The 19,203-nt window shown below is 32.9% G+C and overlaps 1 protein-coding gene across 3 annotated transcripts in view; it reads right to left on the bottom strand.

Moving 5' to 3' along the window:
• Positions 1–18,891, bottom strand: part of LOC115456457 — a 31,141-nt gene extending 12,250 nt beyond the window's left edge. For 2 of the 3 annotated variants that reach the window (XM_030185542.2, XM_030185541.2), the window contains exon 1: positions 18,717–18,891. The gene's annotated coding sequence lies outside the window, so the exon portion shown is untranslated. Of the gene's footprint in view, positions 1–18,247; positions 18,396–18,716 lie in introns of those variants that run through there. The other variant, XM_030185543.2, reaches the window with a different exon arrangement.
• Between the last annotated feature and the right edge of the window lie 312 nt (positions 18,892–19,203).

The following is a 19,203-nucleotide window of genomic DNA, read 5'->3' as shown; positions in this document are numbered from 1 at the left end:
TCTCGTTAAATAGATAATTAAATAAGGAATATTTTGGTAGTTTTAACATTTTCAAAAGACCTAAAATTGGATTCTATAAAACAGGTTTACGTTAGGTGGGTGTTAATAACTATATCAAATCATTTCTACAATATCCGTGAAAAATGTATCAAGTCCATCCCATATTAGAGTAATCAATAGACATTTTAACCAACTTCAAAAAGAGTAGGAGGTTCTCAATTCGACTCTTTTCTTTTTCAGATTACTGTCGGACAATGTACGTATAATATACAGCTGTGTACAATGTATTATGAACGCTAAGAGATTTATTCTTAGTTTTATTTTATAATATTGCTATTGATAGTCTTAAAATTATGTAGATTAGGAATAAATGTGTTTTTTTTATTTATTCCCACAAACAGTTCATAATATGGTTTGAAAATCCTGACTATTACTCATTGAGCGGCAACTCTCGTTTAAAATATCGTTAGTCCTAAAATATTTATATTATGTAAAATAAAAACAGGTTTTTGAATTACTATTTTTGTCTGCGATTATGTAAAGCAGTTTTTTTTTCTGTATATTGTCAATTTTAGCATTCAGAACAAAATGTTCTCTGGGGGTTTATAAAGAAAAGCTGCATTCCTTTAATTTCTCCAAAATATGAAGAGTCCAAATCTGTGATGTTCATAATTATGATTTGCATCCAACCTGTACATATGTATTTAAGCTATTAGACTACATTTAATGCAGCATTAAGCTGAACGAGTAGCCCATTGTTGGCACATTAATCTAATTGTCTATAAAAAAAAAAAACTTTATGAGTTATAACTGCATTTTGCGCCAATAATAAAACTCTTTCCTTTCTTACATTTGTATATAAAAAAGTATAATATATTATATACATTACAAAAACCCCACGGATTTTTTCTAGTATTCTAATAGGTAATGCTTTTGATTGAGTTGAATAGAGTATCGCAAACCGGTTCTTATTTAAGTAAACATATTAAAAAATTATAATACTTCTAAAATAATTTATAAATTGACATTATTAGATTGTTTAATATGTTTGTCATTTTTTTTCCATAATAACAGAAGATTTCTTGAGTTTGTTCTGCATATCTAGTTTATTTTATTACTTAAATGATGAGTAACAAATTTTCTTATAAAGAACATATGAGGATCCCAAAGGACCAAGCCGCATCCACAGAAAAGTTAAAATATACGAGACTTGAAATAAAATAACAGCTTATTAATAAAGTGATCTGCAGGTTTTTTCACTGTGCTTTCCTTTATTTTAAAGCGAACGGTAACTGACAAAAATACATAAGTAACTTCGACTGCGTCGGTGGCGTGGTTGTTTTACTGTACTACTGCAGTGCTGAGGTTCCGGATTCGATCCCTGGGTAGGGCAAAGTGAAATTTAGTATTTCTACTCAGTATCAGACCGGAGTAATTTGTGCCCAATATAGCGATATCATATCATGGGACGGAATAAGAACGGTGGAAAGTGGGTGCATCTGTTGTCCCCCCCCCCTCACTTTTTTTTCTGTCATCCTGCCCTAGGCCAGCGTGGTGGACTAAGCCATAAACCTTCTGAGAAGTAGAGGAAACCCGTTCGGGTAGTGGAACAGAAAATCACATATGGCTGGTATTCTTTTAAAGAAAGTGAAATCTACCCGTAGTAACTACATAGTATCAATTTGATGAATATAGGCGAAGCTTTAAACCCCCGTCTGAACGCACTATAATAAACACAAAACAGCGACAAGTGTGAGCAAACCTTAGCAACTATTGCTAACAATATGTGAATATTGCATTAAGTATGCATGATATGTTTGATTTAGCATTGAAGTTATAAATATTTTTTTCTGTTTAATATGCAAAGTGTGCTTGCTAAAAATAGTACATATTATAGTGCTGTTTTTGCATAATTTTGCACACACTCATGCACGCACGCACGCACACAAACATATACGTAATTAAAACACAAAACGTGATTTTAGAGTCGAATATTAGATTACTAATCAAATTCTATTCGTGCTCTAACCCGAATTCTGTCATATAGTTGTTACTTAGGAGGAATCCTTGAGTGGCATATAGATGACTGAACTTTTCAATGAATACTATATATTATTATAATGTCCTTTTGCAACTATGTCGTTTTATGGTTTTACTCATTGGGAATACTGACGTCTTTAAATCGATCGATTTGTCGTGTTATTTATAAAACTTCTTAAACTTAGACGCATGATGCTACATGCTTCGATCTTCTACCATATCATGATACGAACATGGGTATTCTTAAGGCGATACCTCAAGGTCCATTTTCATACATTTTGTTTCGGCTTTAATCTGGGTAACTAAACAAGTATTGGCAAGTAAAGAATTTAAATTCACGTCTAGTTAGTGATTAGTTCTCGCAGTTGAAAGAAAAACGTAAAAATAATTAATATGCATGGATATTTCTGTCTTTAAAATTTCGTCATATTAAATTTTAAAGGCCGAAATATCCATGATTATTAATTATTTTTACGTTTTTCTTTCAACTGCGAGAACTAATCACTAACTAGACGTGAATTTAAATTCTTTACTTGCCAATACTTGTTTAGTTACCCAGATTAAAGCCGAAACAAAATGTATGAAAATGGACCTTGAGGTATCGCCTTAAGAGCTCACCAGGGCCAATATGAATCCTGAATTTAGTAATTAGCGTTGTATGAGAGTAAGACATACTCAGACCAAAAATAAACATGTAATATATATATATATATTATAATATTTTCGATAAATAATTCGAACACAGCGAGAATTCTCAGTCTGTTGGCATTTAATTTCCTTAGCCTGAGTTGGTAACATTTAAAAAAGAAAAAACAAGGCAGCGAATAGACCGCTATGAGAAGAAAGGCGGTATACACACGTGTGCTCGCAGCATACCGCTTCCTTACAAACTAGTTGGCGATTAAACACCGGACGCTGTCGCTTTATGTTAATTTTTGATGTGTCTTAGTTGTTCATAAAAAATATTTTGAGAAAATTGACCATTGACTTTATATTATCAATCGTTTACTATGGGAATTTCTATCGTTATTTGAGCGCGCAGGATGACTATTTCCGCCGTCGCATTAGTCGACAGTTATACATTTAACATGTATACGAATATCTAACCCTCGTAGTTTCTGAAATATGTACGAAAAGTGTGTCTGCACGTGTAACAAAGTTGAGAAAAAAGTTTTTCTAACCTGTGGTAAATGAACATCATTCAGATATTTAATATCAGACTTAGTGTCTAATTAATCGTGTTATCATAGGCTACAGTCGTATGGCTTAAATATAATGCCATCTGGTGTCTATAATCCGAAACTGTATTCCCGCCATTCATTTGATCTAGGACTCATTACTTGGACAGGGAACTAAGGGAATATTTACTCATAATTTAACTCCGCCGAATATTTTCCACAAACCTATAGTAATATTTTCAAATACTACTTAAAAACCGTGGTTATTGGACTCAAAAAATCGTGCATATCCTGCCTTAAAAAGTCTATGCATTTTAGATACGTGAAACGCGCTAAAGTTAAACATCTATGTGACTAGCTCGATTGAAATCTAGTTTTTTTTTTTAACTCTAAATATGTAAGATCGAATGTAAATTTTATAACACGAGTCCGCGGAACCAGTTATTCTAACATTTTGAGGCCAGCATTTGCTATCTCTGTATTCTATATAGTTATTTTGCAGGGCTGTCACTCTTCTATACATTTTTATGTGAAATAAAAGGGTATGGTGGAATGGCCAGAAAGACACCTAAACTTAGTAAGTTTGTACGATGTTTTTATCAGTGAATTTTTCCTCACAAACAGGCCCAGTAATGAGGCATTTACAAATAAATTAATAATTTCTTTGTTGAAAATTATCGGATTTGAATTTTAATCACATATTTTAATCACTTAAATACAACTGCTCAGCAACTTACAGCAGATATGGCGTTGTTGGGATTAAAAGAATGGTTTCAATGAGTAGGCCCTTTGTGGAAAAAATATTAATTCAAAAAGTTTAAAATTAAAGTTAAATAAAAAAAAATAATAAACCCCGACCAATTAAAATCTATAAAAATAAAATGTGCTTCTTTGTCCTTAAAGTTTATTATAAGTAAGTAGTAATACTTAAACACAAGTGTCGCACACACAGAAGTATTTCATTCGTTCAGGATTCAATTAATTTGTTATTTTTACTAAATATATTTATCTTTAAAATTTTTTCTCAGACGGATGAAAGTTTTTGTGAAACTGTTAACTATTTTTTGGAATCTTTTATGCAATGTAAAAAAAAGGAAACTTGTCTCAAATTTAAACATAAAAACAGCAAGAGAAAATTTTGTGACAAATATTGTAAAGATAAAGAATTTATAACAACACCCTGAGCTATTAATAGCATGACTAAAAAGAAAATTTCTATATAAATGACTAACAAGTTGTAAAGTATATGTATAATAGCTTCCAATATGTTAACGCAAAAAACACATTTAAATTATTTTAAACTAGCTTCGAAACGCAGTTACGCCCGCGTCTAGGTTCCAATTAGAGAAGTAATTTTAAAATGTTAATAAACAGACTTCTTTTAAGTTGAGTTTTAACTTTTCCAGGATTGACTGACTAGGAAGCCGAGTGAAAGGCTCTATTTTATCCAAGAGAAATTCACTATGCTGCCGTGCTAAGCTCAAAAGCGGTATCTCAAAAAAAAAAAAACTTAATTTTCCCATCCCCACCCATCCAATGAAATCACCTAAATAAAGGTATCTTGTTTAGAACTTGTTAAAAAAACCTTAAAAGAGTTTCTCTATCTCAGTTACTTACAAAATTGTAAAACTATATTTACAAAACTTCGATTATCTCGAAATAAGGTTTCCCTGACATACCGCTTTTGCGCTTAGCACGGCAGTATTCCTGTGTCATTTTTGTTCCTGGAACATTCTCGAAAAAAAGCTGCTAATTTAAAATAATGGGTTCAATTAATCGCTTCGAGTATGTAAATACACACAGACTAGCACTATTTTTTGTAGATATGGAGCCGTTGTTTTAAACCACCGTTATAACGTGTGAACGATTTAATTTCTCGAAGCTCATTAAATCAAGGCCTAAACTGGGCGTATTTGCAAATTCCAAAAATGTTTAAATAACATCATAATTTGTTTTTATGGTACTCGTATCTTAATGCTTTAGAAATGTCGACATATTAAAAAAAAATTGAGTCGCGGTTAAGTTACGTAATATTTTGATAAGTCCAAAAAAAAATGGAAGCTAAATTGAGCCTCCGATCACTAGATAAATTAGAGAAGGCAATGTGGGGTGGTACATGGAATTAATTAGAGTTGATAATCAGCATTGTTTAAGAAAACAAACCCATTGTGAAAAACTTAACATTGCCCTCAATGTGAATAGTCTTACCAGGTGGTGTGAAAGCCGACGAAGAATCGCAACTATGCTGTTTCGAGTCCTATGGCGACTGGCGGCGACTCAAAGAACCAAACCTCTTCTATTTCCTATTCCTGTCTCTAAAAGCCTACAACGCACTCACAAATCGCGAAATCTCTCTCTGTTTTAAATAAAAATGAAAGCCACTCACATAATCAGTAAACACATGTAAATATCCGTTTCGGGGGCAGATTTACACGTGGAGCATTAAAAATGTAGAATACTAGAGTAGAGTAACTTGTGCCTGTTTAAATTAACTCGTTGCATAAGCACGTGTAACAAGGAGTAGGCATTGCGATGGCAGTTGATGACGGACTATAATTAGAAGGTGAAGGACTAACTGTCGGACTTATTTAATGTTTGCAATTTTTTTTAGGTCTAACTTTCTAAACAATTTGTTTTTTTACAGGTTTGAAAGACGAGAGCAAGTCGCTCGCGTGATTTTAACGGATGCCAGTGAACTGTATTATGAGTTGGACTAGACAATAAAGACACGCAGCAATAAGAATTACTCACCTCTACGTGTCACTGAATTGTGTTCGTCTTTCTGAAATATAAGTTTTTTAGATTCATAAGTAGAAGTGGCCTTTGGGGGTGGCGAACCGGGCAACCGCCCGGGGCCTCGCGCGGTGCCTCGCAGGACCTTTTTTTACGTTCTTACCGAAGAAACTGTTAAAACAGGGGAACGTTTTTTTACTCTGCCCGGGGCCTCGCGTCTGTCTTTTTGCTTTCGCCTGGAGCGTCGCGTCGTTTGGGGCCACCACTGCTCATAAGTAATTTAATTAGCTTCGGTATTCTTTTATACGGATCACCATTACTTTACTGTGTTGCTTTTGACCAAAATAAAGTAATTGACACACACGTGCACATACACAGTCAAACCTTGTATCCTCGAAGAGGCCTACCTCTTCGGAGGCGTATCTGGTCCACTTACTTTCCGCCGTGTGTATTCCGACCCATGTTGTGATAGTCGGCAAACCTATCGCTATATTAGGCACAAATTCCAGGCTCCCAAGCGATACTGAGTAAAAAAACAAATATCATTTTGTTCGACCCAGAGATAGAACCCGAGACCTCAGCACTGGAGTCGGACAGTTACGCCACAGAGAAATAAAGTAGTACCACCTAAGTTATGCTTATACTATACTTAGCAAATATAGCAAAAGAATGGGAATTAATAAGTGTAAGGTAAATGAAAGACACTTCTTTGTACTCTTCACTCTCTTCTGTCATCTACGTTTATCTCACATATGGGGTTGCCGCAGCTCACATTTCCAAGCATGTTGCATAATTTGATTTGGTTTTTACGATACAGCGTACGGCGCTGACTGAACTGGGAATCAAATCCAAGACATTTGGGTACGTAGCTCACAATCGCAACCACGAGACCACGGAAGTCAGGGCTGCTCTAGACGTTATTTAAAATAAATAGGATAATATGATCTCTATTCACTATTTCTTCTCAGCTTTTCTGTTATAACAAACTACATTATTAGAGAGATATAAAGTTTAGGTAAACTGTGACTATATGTTAGCGATTATTGTATTAATTAAAACGTTTTAACGTTATAGATAATATATATTATAGCTCGCTAAAAATTAGTCACGAAACAAGAATGAATAAAAATAGTTAAGTAAAAAAAAAGTTTAACGAGACATATTTCACCGACTTCAAAAAAAGGAGGTTATCAATGGGACGTTATTTTTTTTAAACCGATTCCAAAGAAATAAGCTTTATCTATTTGTTGTAAAAAATATGTTTGGTCAGCAATAATTTTTTACCCCATGGTCCGGTTTAAATTATATTTTTTGACTTCGATTTCGTACAGATTATGAATGGAAGAATTTTAATTTCATTTGTATGGGAGCTTGAACTTCGAAGATGCTGCAGGGAATCCCTTAAAATGAAATAGGATGAGATAGTTTTTTTTTGTATTGGGTTCAATTTCATGTTTTTTATAACTAAAAAAAAGCAAAAAAAAACCTTTTTAATTAAAACAAAATCTACTCCAAAATCACTACAATCCAAAAAACAATTAAACTTTACATACACAAGCAGTATTATCTTTCCGGTTTATGTTTGTAAGCATATTTTTTTTGAGTCGGTATCTAATTTAAATTGCCAGGTATGCTAAGTAACACACAAATATACAAAAACTATGTTCAATTAAATTAGGCATTGACTCCAAAAAAATGCCTATAGGTAAATATAAAAACGCAAATTGGAAAGAAGATTATATTGCTCGTGTGCGTAAAGTTGCGTTATTTTTTTGATTATGGTGATTTTCGGAGTCGGTTATTCTTTTTCGAATCATTTATGCATAGCCAACTGTATCAATAGTTCATACTAACTTACAACACAAGTTTTTTTGTTATTACTTTGAATGACGAGACGAGCTTGCCGGTCGCCTGATAGTAAGCGATACGGCCGCCCATGAATAGCAGAAACACCATCCAACACCTTGAATTACAAAGTATTGTTTTGTATTCCACTGCGTTCGCCATCCTAACTCATAAGATGTTAAGTCTATTATGTCCAGTGGTTACACTGGCTGCAACGTCCTTCAAAGCGGAACACACCAATGACTACAAACTGCTACTTGGCGGCAGGAATAGACATTTCGGTGGTACCCAGGCGGACCCTCACATATTAGAGACCTACCAGTAATCTATCTGTTTGCTACGTTTTCGCAATAACGTTAGAAATTTTGTTGATTTTGGGTAAAGTCGTGTCTAGTTTGTATACCAAACTCATCAATCCAAATTTATTGTCCTAAACGACAAACATGCGAGTGGAAACCATGTAGAAATAAATTGGTATTATAGCAATGGCGAAAGGTGTAATTTTCCGAAAGGTAACCCGACATACCATATATGTACTAATATGCCTAAATGCAGTCTACAAATTGTTCGAATGATAATTAGATATAACATGAATTACGAAAGGGAAGCCCGCAAGAATCAGGTTATATGGAGCCTTTGCCACATAGTTGAATCATTGAAAAGAACATAATATCGTCCAATATTGACTACTTCACGAATTGACTTTCAAAATGCAAACGCTACGTTTGTTTGAGACAATTTTTAAATGTTAATGTGTTTGTAAGCATTCTTGATTCACTAATCGCCGGTTTCAACGAACGCTTTTTTGATCCATAGCGAAAATGGATCAATCAAGATATTTTTTTATGCTTACAAATGACTTATTTCGATTGGTTTGTCTAGGAAACGGATTGAAGAGTAAGACTGGAATAGTTTATTGAAATCAGCCGTATATTGATTTTTTATGGGTTCCTTTATCCAACAAAGACAAGATGAATAAACCGTTCGTGTAAGCGTCATAACTTACAAAGTATCATCACACCAAGCTCTCTAAATTATAAAGTGCTACGTGGCACGCGCTGTACTCGGCATCCTTATACCTAAGATGTTAACCCTGATAATATCAACAATGCTCAATGCTCCAAACAAGTGACACAAACTAATTTAAATTTGACGAACTAATGCTGGGGCCTTATTCTCTATCCCGCACGTTATTTTGACAGTGTGTAACAAGCACGTATCACAAGGCATCATGTTTAGGACTATAGAAATTTCGCTTACAGAATACCATTCCACACACATTTCTCAAAGATAACATGACACGGCCGCGTTACGCGTTTACACTATCATACAGAATAAGGGCCCTGTTTACGATATTTTTGACATGGCGTGTAGTTTGTAACAACCCTAACTTAATTCGCTAAATCAGTGATATAGAGAAAACTGTATTAATTTATTAATAACGCTTATAAACCCTTAAGCAACACCTCATTGCTTTTCGATAGATCAGTCTATTTCCAAGTATCTCTACATACAATTAAGTGAGTGAAATCAAGGTTAACTAAACCATAACTGCTAGGTACGAAGTTTTCTAATTATTTCCGTATTTTATAAGTGAGGCAAGTAACAGCCCTGGCACAATCATCGAGTGATAATGGCGCTGATAAAACTTGATTATGTTCGCTAACTTGTACTTCTAATGCTCGAGCCTTCGATTACTGTTAACATTTACATCAATACATGTTTTATGTTATTTTTATACGAATGATATTTCTTCAACAACTATTTTTGTTCATTTTATAATAACACGTCTAAACACGGCAACTTTAATAGCTACAGTCGAATAACTATCGCATTTTTTAAAATCGCTTTGATAACAAATTGTTTGGAATAGATATGGGAATGAAATTACGTTTTTAATATGGCACTGCTTCAAAGTAAATAACACTAGAGTAACACTAGGCTTGCTTGTATAGCGTAGTATAATATGGACTAAAGAGAGATTTTGCCTCTTGGGAGGGTCCAAACGGGGGCATAGCATTAACTTGTTACTTGAACTAAGTGCATAATATCCACAGTACGGCGAAGTCTTTATAGATCATACATATATAGAATCTGAATAAAAGCATACTTATATAGAGTTCTGACGGGGCAGAGAAAAGAATTATTAAAACAATTTGCGTTTATATCAATAAATAACATCCAAAGAAACAAATGCGCAAACTTGTTTCAATATCATTTGTTTTATTTTCTAGATTTGATGAATCCGACCCAGGACATAAGTTTAAATGTTATTAGACGGTATAATAAACAACCGACTGTCGTTTTCACAAATAGACACCAGCTGATAGTTACCTAAATTTACCTTTCTATATGAAAATAAGGTATGAATTTTCCCTAAGGACTCTACAGCGGCTGGAGCTACTCTAACGTTTTTTTAGATAATTTTCAGATTAGCCTAACAGGTGATCCTGTGAAATTGGATAGCCATCGAACTAGCAGAAGTTATCTGGGTATATAGATAAATTAATGCTATCCGTGAGAAGACGGCGGGTCGCCAGTTTTATACAATCTTGATTCTGTAATATTTCTTAGAATTTCTACCAATGCGGATTATTTTTGAAATATGTGCCAAAATAATTGCGGTATATTGCTGACAACTATAAAAAAATACTAAAGGATGCCTACGTTTGCACTTGATGTATGAGATAATTTTAGTATTACGGGATTCCAATAAGTTTAATTTGACGTCATACGAGGCGCTATTAGCTGTGAAACAGATAATCGCAACTTCGTATCCCGCTATGGGACAGAATGTTCATGATCTACAAAACACATATTGGATAACATACACGTGGATTTAATCTGTTCGCAACCAAATGACCCCGTATGCAAAACGCGGGTGTTTCGTAACACCTCCACGTTTATAGTTAAATATTATTTGATATGGCAAAAATCTAAACATTTACATTTAAAAAACAGCCTTTACAAAAATAAACCGGCTTAGCTCAGAAACATTTCGCCACAAATCTATTTTAGTTCCAAACGCTATAGGTGGCGCAAACATCAAAGTAAGCTTGACGCGCACTAGCGAAACATTATTGATAATGTTATGTCGATATTCAAAATTCCTATCGAACACTAAGTTTACGACATTTTTATTGACTTTAAGTTTCTCTGGCCTTTTAAGGCCTTTTGGTATTATTATGTGCTAATTATGTAATAAAGAGCTCTTTAAATTTTAATCATGAATTAGAACATTTATTCACAAAATCAACAGACATTACAATAATTACAACATTTAATGTATGTAAATACATGTGTTATTACATTATTTTATATTTTTTATTTTTGAGGATTATGAGTACTAACTCCAGAAGTGGGCGTTGACTGATATAAAGCGATTCTATTCTGTTTATATTAACATTATTACAATTGCAACTTTTTTGGAACACGACAAAAAATCGCCAGACTAAAAGTCGCGCGTGCGTCACAGCCTGTGCCAGTGCCCCCAAAATTGTTTTAAAAAGTGTGCACGCAACAAGTTCGTGCGTCTGTTACAAATTATGATAATTATTTGTTAAACTAGATTTTTTTATTAACTTAGCGGCCGTTTTAATTGCCCGCGGGGTTACTGTCCATAAATGTTATTTTTTTAAACCGCACGCCTATTTTCTATAACATCGGTTAACGGTGATTATCGATAATAGCTAATTAGGTATATTTATTATTTACAACTCGGTCTATCCATCTGGAACTTTGTTATTTGTATATTTTCGATTTAGAGGTTTGCTGTTAATATTGCTAAGTGGAAATTAAGACATGTTCATCATGATGATTTTATACAATCAATTGATTTACACTTGTTTTCGCGTAAAATTTCACTAATTTCGATATTTTTTTTTATTGACAGATTAATCTATAGGTGACGAGAAAGTAATCGTAAATATTTGATATTTTACCCCATGCTATGAAATGCAGAAGCTCAGGTATCTTTAGTAGATATCAACAAATCTGAATTTGAAGGTAGAAATCTTGTTTCATATCTCCGGAAATATCGCGAAAATTAATCAGAATAAAGTTTATCACAACGCTGCTACTTATTTTATCTTTCTACAGCTGTCTGAATAATTATTAATTATATATTATTTTGGCAATAAATCTAAATTAGTTCATTATCCTTAACTGCATTTCGTTTATTTTTACAATATACATCAGCATTTCGATTTCAGATTTCAGATTAAATTTGCCTTTTGAATCGAATGCTTGTTCTAAGATCCACTGAACGTTCTTTTTTCACTGTACGTGTTCAATAAGTTTTAGTTAAGTGCTATGGAAGAGTAATGGAAGAAATTCTGGGCGTAAGAACACGTTATATACCCTTTATAGCTGACGTAATTATAATAATAATAAAATCGACAACAACAAAAAAAAATATTTTTCAATTTAAAATAGACTAGCATTTGTGTCCGATATTGCAATAAGGTAGCAATATATATCACGGGACGGTTTAAAGTTCTACGAAATATGGGCGAATTAGTTAGACAGATGCCTGACCTTCAGGTCTCAAGATGAGACTTATGTACTTATAAAAAATGCAGCTAAAAGGGTGCGTGACAATCGTAAGGAAGAACGCATCGGCTAAATTCATTACAAATGTTAGCAATATTACCAGAGAAAGTGAAGACGATTAGATGTTTGTCAGCTGTAAATACAGAAACAGCTGAACGGATTTTGATGAATTTCGCAAATAAACTATGTCATGGTTCAACATGTGGTAAACTCACTGCGGGATTGTTACACAGGGATGGAGGTTACACGTGCCGTAGCAGCTTGAATACCTTAATCTAACACAGAGGTTCCCAAACTTTTTTTCTCATAGAACCCTTTTAAAATTTTGCTCGACGCTTGAAAGGCAATAACATCTAAGTGAGAATCTGTAAATTTTTGAGTAGAGTGATTTAAAGTTTTGTTTCTAATATGAAAATTCATAACAATTAAACGTTTTTAATTTATAAATATATAGCCTAATGATGTTAAAATTGTCCTAGACCTACAAAACCTAGATCAAATGACGCAGAAAAATATGGCGATTCTAAATATTTATAGAGTACATTTTCGGTATATTTGTCGCTTAGATAAGAGTGCCTTTCAAGCGTCGTGCTGATTTTGGTGGACCGTTTTTTTTTAGGTTTGCAAACAACTACCACCCAGCCATCGCGGAGGATTATGTTATGGTCACCGTACCTCTTACGACCCCTATCAATATTATCTGCCTGCTTTGATAGGTGAAGTCAAGCCAACATTTTAGTATTTTACTATCAAACTAGATAAATTTTCGTGGACCAACGCTTACGAATTGTGTAACCCCATACACCCGCCACCGTAGATCTCCGCCAAGTCTCTCGTGGACCCCTGGGGGTCACCTGGATCACTTTAGGAATCAGTGATCTAACATAATAAATGGCATACAGACCTTGAATGAATACGTGTAACATACATAATTATTAAATAATCAAGCGTAAATCAAGACGCGTGCTATCGTAAGTATAACACTAGTACATAACATTATTTAATCGCAACGTAACACGTTACGGGCGAGATAAACATTGATATCAAAATACTACGATAGTAAGCTAATGTTCCCTGAGCCAAAAATGCATACGTTAATTGGATTTGCGTCACGTTTGTTTCAATTTATTATTTTTCGATAAGCTGAAAGGAGCCCTATGTTTCTTGGTTATGAGAAGAGAAGAATCTTAAGTGGGATACACAAATATATTTCATATTAATATATAAAAAAATGCTTTACAAAAGGCCCTCGCCATCGCTTTTTCTAAGGGTCATGAAATGACTAAATCTCCACATGACGGTTGATAGGAATTTAAAATATACGCACTGGGACACAATAATGCTGATTAACCTAGAAGAAAAAGGTAATCGATTGGCAGCTTGGTTTTTGTTTCTTGCATACCTTTATGTAAGTATCGAAGGACCATGCTATGTTGGAGTTGAGATCAGTTATTCAAAAAGATGAAAAAAAATTACTGAGGAGCGAATTTGAAAAAATATGACGATTCCTATAAACATTTTTGTGCTTTCATGTTTATCGTATTAATCAATATCAAGTGCATTGTAATAAAAACCGAAAATCTCATGATGTAATAACGCGAACACAAAATTTTGTTTTATTCTTGCCTTTTTGGTGCGAGAAACTGTTCACGTGTAAATCAGACCTTACTGTACTCTATACCTCAATCGACGGGTGTATACTTTAATTTATGTACAGCTATTTCGCTTGATGCGTATCTGCGTGTAGACAATTAATTTGACAATTCAGACACGAATCGTGTCCATGGCATGATAGAAATGCCATTTATACTGTATGCAATGAGGCATTCGTATGTGAATACCAATAGTGTGTTGCTGATGGTATTTCGAAGCGCCATAACTCATAATTATTGTTTTCTTATGTTCACGCGAATGTTAGACATTAAAATTAAACTATTTTTTTGGATTTTATCGCGGTTTTAATATTTTACTTAAGCAAAGTCTTCGGGAGAAAAGTAAAATATTAAACCCGCCATAAAATCCGAAAAATAGTTTAATTTTAACATAATTATTGCCTTAAACATATATCGCTTAATAAATGGGTAAAAATTAATTACCCCATACTGAAATAGATTGTGTTTATAATTATCTTTATTTTCTTTGCAGTAAACGAGTGCTAGGAGGTATTAATATTTTGGTACATATTTAATCCAACTACGAAACATATTTATTGATTTGGTTTCAAACCACGCCAAAGTAGCACCAGTCGCCAAAGTAGAACACTATTCTAGTGTCAAATTTGTTAGATTCTATGTTAGATTTTGTGTCAGTGACTAGTGCTTGTTTTTGTAATTGTAATGCTTTGTCGACAAATTACATTAACGGTTTAAATCTGTTTTTCATGTTAAAAATGTTGAGGTATTTTGGTGTTTCTTCAAATCACTCTAAAAACTAGATTACCCATTATTCGTTTTCGAAATATCATCTCGTTTTTTTTTTAAATACTTCCACTAATGTACAGTAGTACGGTCAGCTTTATTTAAATATATACGAGGATAAAGACCAAATGTTTACAAAATAACTTAGACCGCAGACCCAGCGTTTTCTGCTGTGGGTTGGTCTATCATTTAGTAAATTAGTTTCTTCTTCGAAGTATATAACTATTTACCGCCATTTTCAATAAAGGATCCCAATCGATTTTATTGATCTATCTCAAATATAGACTAATCAGAACAAAGATTTTTATAAACCCTTATGAATGGGTATCTCAAATATGGACCAAAGAAAGTTTGTTTTAAATGCTGACGAATTAGTTATTTTTAATTTGTCTATTCTCGGAATCGGATTGGATTGAGATTTGGATCATTTATTGTAAACGGTTGATAAACGGCTTTAGAAGGACAACCTATGTCGCTCAAGATGGCTATTTTATAGCCCTTTTTAAGAATCGTATGCGCACGATGTGAACCTTCTTTCGTTTAATTCAGGCCTAAGATTGCGAGATATTTAAAAAATAATACTGAACCAATGTTTGTTATGTGTAAACTGTTGATGTTCTTATTAATAATAAATAAATAAATATTTCCTCGCGGTAGCCAATCTGGATAATCAGGAATCTGTATAGCTCAGGTCCGGGTAATCCAGTCTCCACTGTATATAGGACGTTTTCTTGTCAACGTATGTACATTATTGTGGAGCTGCCCGCAGTATGGTCTTCTTTTTAATCGATCGGTCCTGTCCCCTTGTAAATTTGGACTAGTAAGCTCTTTTCGTATCAAGATTTAAACGAACTATCTATAATTCGTGTTAATTCTTGATAATGAGTAAGCTATATTTATTTTACCATGTAGTCTCCAATTTAGTATTTAAGTTACTATTTCAAATATTACCGTACGATGCGGGGTCAGAGATCCTATTTAAGTAATAGAAAACTTTCGACTGTTCTATGGATAGCCGTCTCTGTGAGTACAAACTTCCGTGCAAGTTTAGTTCACGAGGACTAATTACAGTTCGTGGATAATTTAAAAATAATAAACAAACGAGGGAAAATAGTACTTAGCATTAGAAATTGGATTATTTACAGTTCGTGAATAATTTAAAAAAATAATAAATAAGCGAGGGAATAGGTTACTTAGCATTAAATATTACTTCACCACATAAGTTTATTTATCACTGCACTGTCGCTCGCTTCCGTACGTGTAAATTTATAAAAATCGCAAGACAATCAAATAATTTTAATAACTGATTAAAAATGTTTATTTGTAAGCCCTAAGTATAGATAAAGAATAGATAAATATGTTATATAGCACGGATTAATTGTCGCACCGGTTACGTTCGGAATCTCGTAAGTACTAATGGGGTATTTATAACACGATATACATATTTGTTTTAGATAATCCGATTATTTTGTTCTCTTCAATTAAAATTCTTAAAAAAGCAATACCAAAGCCTACTCGCTCTTCCTGAGAGCCGACATCGATTACCGGGTAATCATTGCCCAATTATTGAAGACGTTTTCGGCACTCGTTATTCTGTAATTTATGATTGGGTCTTTTAAACAAATTAATAAAGAGATTAAACATACTTTATTGGTAGGATTAGTGGAGTTTTAAGTAAATTTCTCAACAAAAATGCCCCTAGCATACATAGAGGTGTAATAAGCACGATTTTATTTTATATATAAAAAGTAAGGCCGAATTGTTATTTTTTATTTCCTCGTAATGCATAGTGCGTTCACGGGTCATCCGAATTCTTTACGTAAATATTATATACAAACCATGAGTTATTCCGTAAATGTAAATCTGAGGCCGTACGAATTGCCCTTCTACAATCGTTAACGTTAACCTTATGTATGGAAATTACATATCCTAGCGATAGACATCGTTATTTTTTTTGTTTTGTATTAGTGTTAACGTTTGGTAAAAGGTATCTTGGCTTTGGACCATGTAGTTAAACAGCCTGCGAATCTGTCTATATGAAAGTACTTACGATCGGTTTTAATTTAAATCAGTATAAAAAGCATAAAAAATATCCCAACTTAGCTGGAAAAATCCGGTATTTTGCAGTTTATTGCGCATAGATTTCAATAACGAGTATAGGCTATCAGTATACTTTAATAAAAAAATATATATTGTTAAGCTTTAGTTTTTTTTTAAAACATTAAACCATTGTCTCAAATAGGCGGATATATTACCTATAGTATTTATTCATAGATGCATATTTTATTCATTTCATAAGATTCAATTGTTCTCTCTAAAACAGATTCTATTAACAATTTATTTTTTTCTTACCTTCTATTAATCAAAATTTAATACATGATTATTTTATCTATTCAGGTTTTGAAATACATTTAAAATATCGGAAAATACGAGTAAAACATTTTTTTTTTTAAGAAATACCATCATTGGAAATTAAATAAGTCCTCATAACTACCATAAAAATAATGTTATAATGAAAAGACAAAGAGTATATATAGGATGTGCCAAACATATTAATTGGTGCAATAAAATCACAATGTCAAGGCTGTTTAGAGTTTCTTTGATCAAAGTTCATCGCACATGAGAGGCTAGTCAGAAAAGCATTTTATTTATTCATCAATAATTAAATGATTTTGAGTAGAGTTAGAAAATACTATGAAACTATTTAAAATATATGGATAAAACTATAAATGGTATGATTGTGGATATTGAATTTGTTATATAAAATGCCATCATATTTTTTTAAATTAAAATATATGCAGGCTTCATATGGTTAAATAAACATAATACAAAGTTATATAATTTTTTTTTATTTAAAGCAGAACAAGAATTTATTCCTACCCCTTGGTGCAGTTACTGGTTCATCAATAATATTCTTATGACTTGTTGCTACTGGCCAGTAATGAGTAATTCTAAATTTAAAAAAGTAAAAAACATTGCCTATCTGCTTTTATTACCTACACTTAAATGTAGTCAAACAAGTATGTAGTAAATATCGGTATATATTATATCCATAATATAATCTCTTAAGTTTTTGTTAAATACCAAATATTTCTAATCAACTGAATTACTGGTTCAGGACATGATACAATCTAAATGTGTTTGTCATTAAGGTATTATGATAAAAAATATTTACCATCATCATGCTACCATGGACTTTTTTTACACTTTATGAGAGGAGTATGTTAAAGATCAGAATTAAAATTTAGGAAAATATATGAAATATGATAAGAAACTCTTCTTGTAGAATTACCAAGAAATTACTTTCTTTATTGGATTTGCTCTTCATAATCAAAATTTGTATATAGTAAACAGAAATGTTATTTCCTCCAAATAATGTTATTATTTATAGAAGAAAATAAATGCAAGAAGCCTGATAAATTCAAAACTGTTTTGTGTATTTAAAAAAAATATTGTGCATCAATATAAACAAAGAAAACATACCTGTCCACAGTAAATTTCCCATTAATTTATTTTTCTCACAAAAACTGCGACATTCTTGCACAGAGCCGAAAACGTTACACAACTAAAATACTTCCCAATCACTGATTAAAATATTTTTTACAAAGATAATAACCGTGTGTACGGTTAATGTGTATTATCACGCAGTTTAGAGCCAATCAAGGGTTTAAATGTGAATTTTGTACTAATATAGATAACAAAACAATTATATGATAAGTAACGTTAGGTGTTTTATAGAATACAGATCGTCGAAAACTGTGGGCGAATACATATCCTCAGACTAATGTATGCGGCGTCGAGCGAATAGTAATAAAATTATACACGGCATAGCGTCAAATTACGCGTCTCCCGCTTTTAGTTAAAAGGTTAACAGCCAATTGACTACAGTTTTTTTTAATCAGTTAAAAATACAGGCACCAGCGGTCGCTATATGTCCTATATTGTCACTTACCGATGCTAGCGGGTCGCATTCCACCTTTCCCGAAGTGCGTGGGCTCTTATTTTCATCTTGTTCACGTAATACCACTTCGCGAATAACTAATATTTTGGTATCAAAATGCAAGGAGGTATAAAAAAATACGATGACCACTGTTACATTACAACTGTCAAAATTGAACTTCACTCAAGTACTTGTGCCAAGTGGCCATAGACAAGGTTAAGATTTATAAATAGATTTGGTAACGCTACTTCACGCTAGATGGCGCTAATAGTTTGGTTCGTTAATAAATTGCATTGTGTAAAAACTCAATCATATAATAAATGTTTAAATTACATGTCAGTATTATTATAATTAAATAAGTAGATTCGGTGCCTATTACAGGCAACTTAATATAACTAGTCAAGCATGCGTGTGTCACTGCTTACCCTTGAAACGAGTTAAACTAATGATGTTATTTTAAGTTATGATAATTACCTAATCGATACGATTATAGATTATG

The sequence above is a fragment of the Manduca sexta genome, chromosome 18 (assembly GCF_014839805.1).
Source record: "Manduca sexta isolate Smith_Timp_Sample1 chromosome 18, JHU_Msex_v1.0, whole genome shotgun sequence".
NCBI classification, from domain to species: domain Eukaryota; kingdom Metazoa; phylum Arthropoda; class Insecta; order Lepidoptera; family Sphingidae; genus Manduca; species Manduca sexta.
This window is presented reverse-complemented; position numbering and strand designations above follow the sequence as displayed.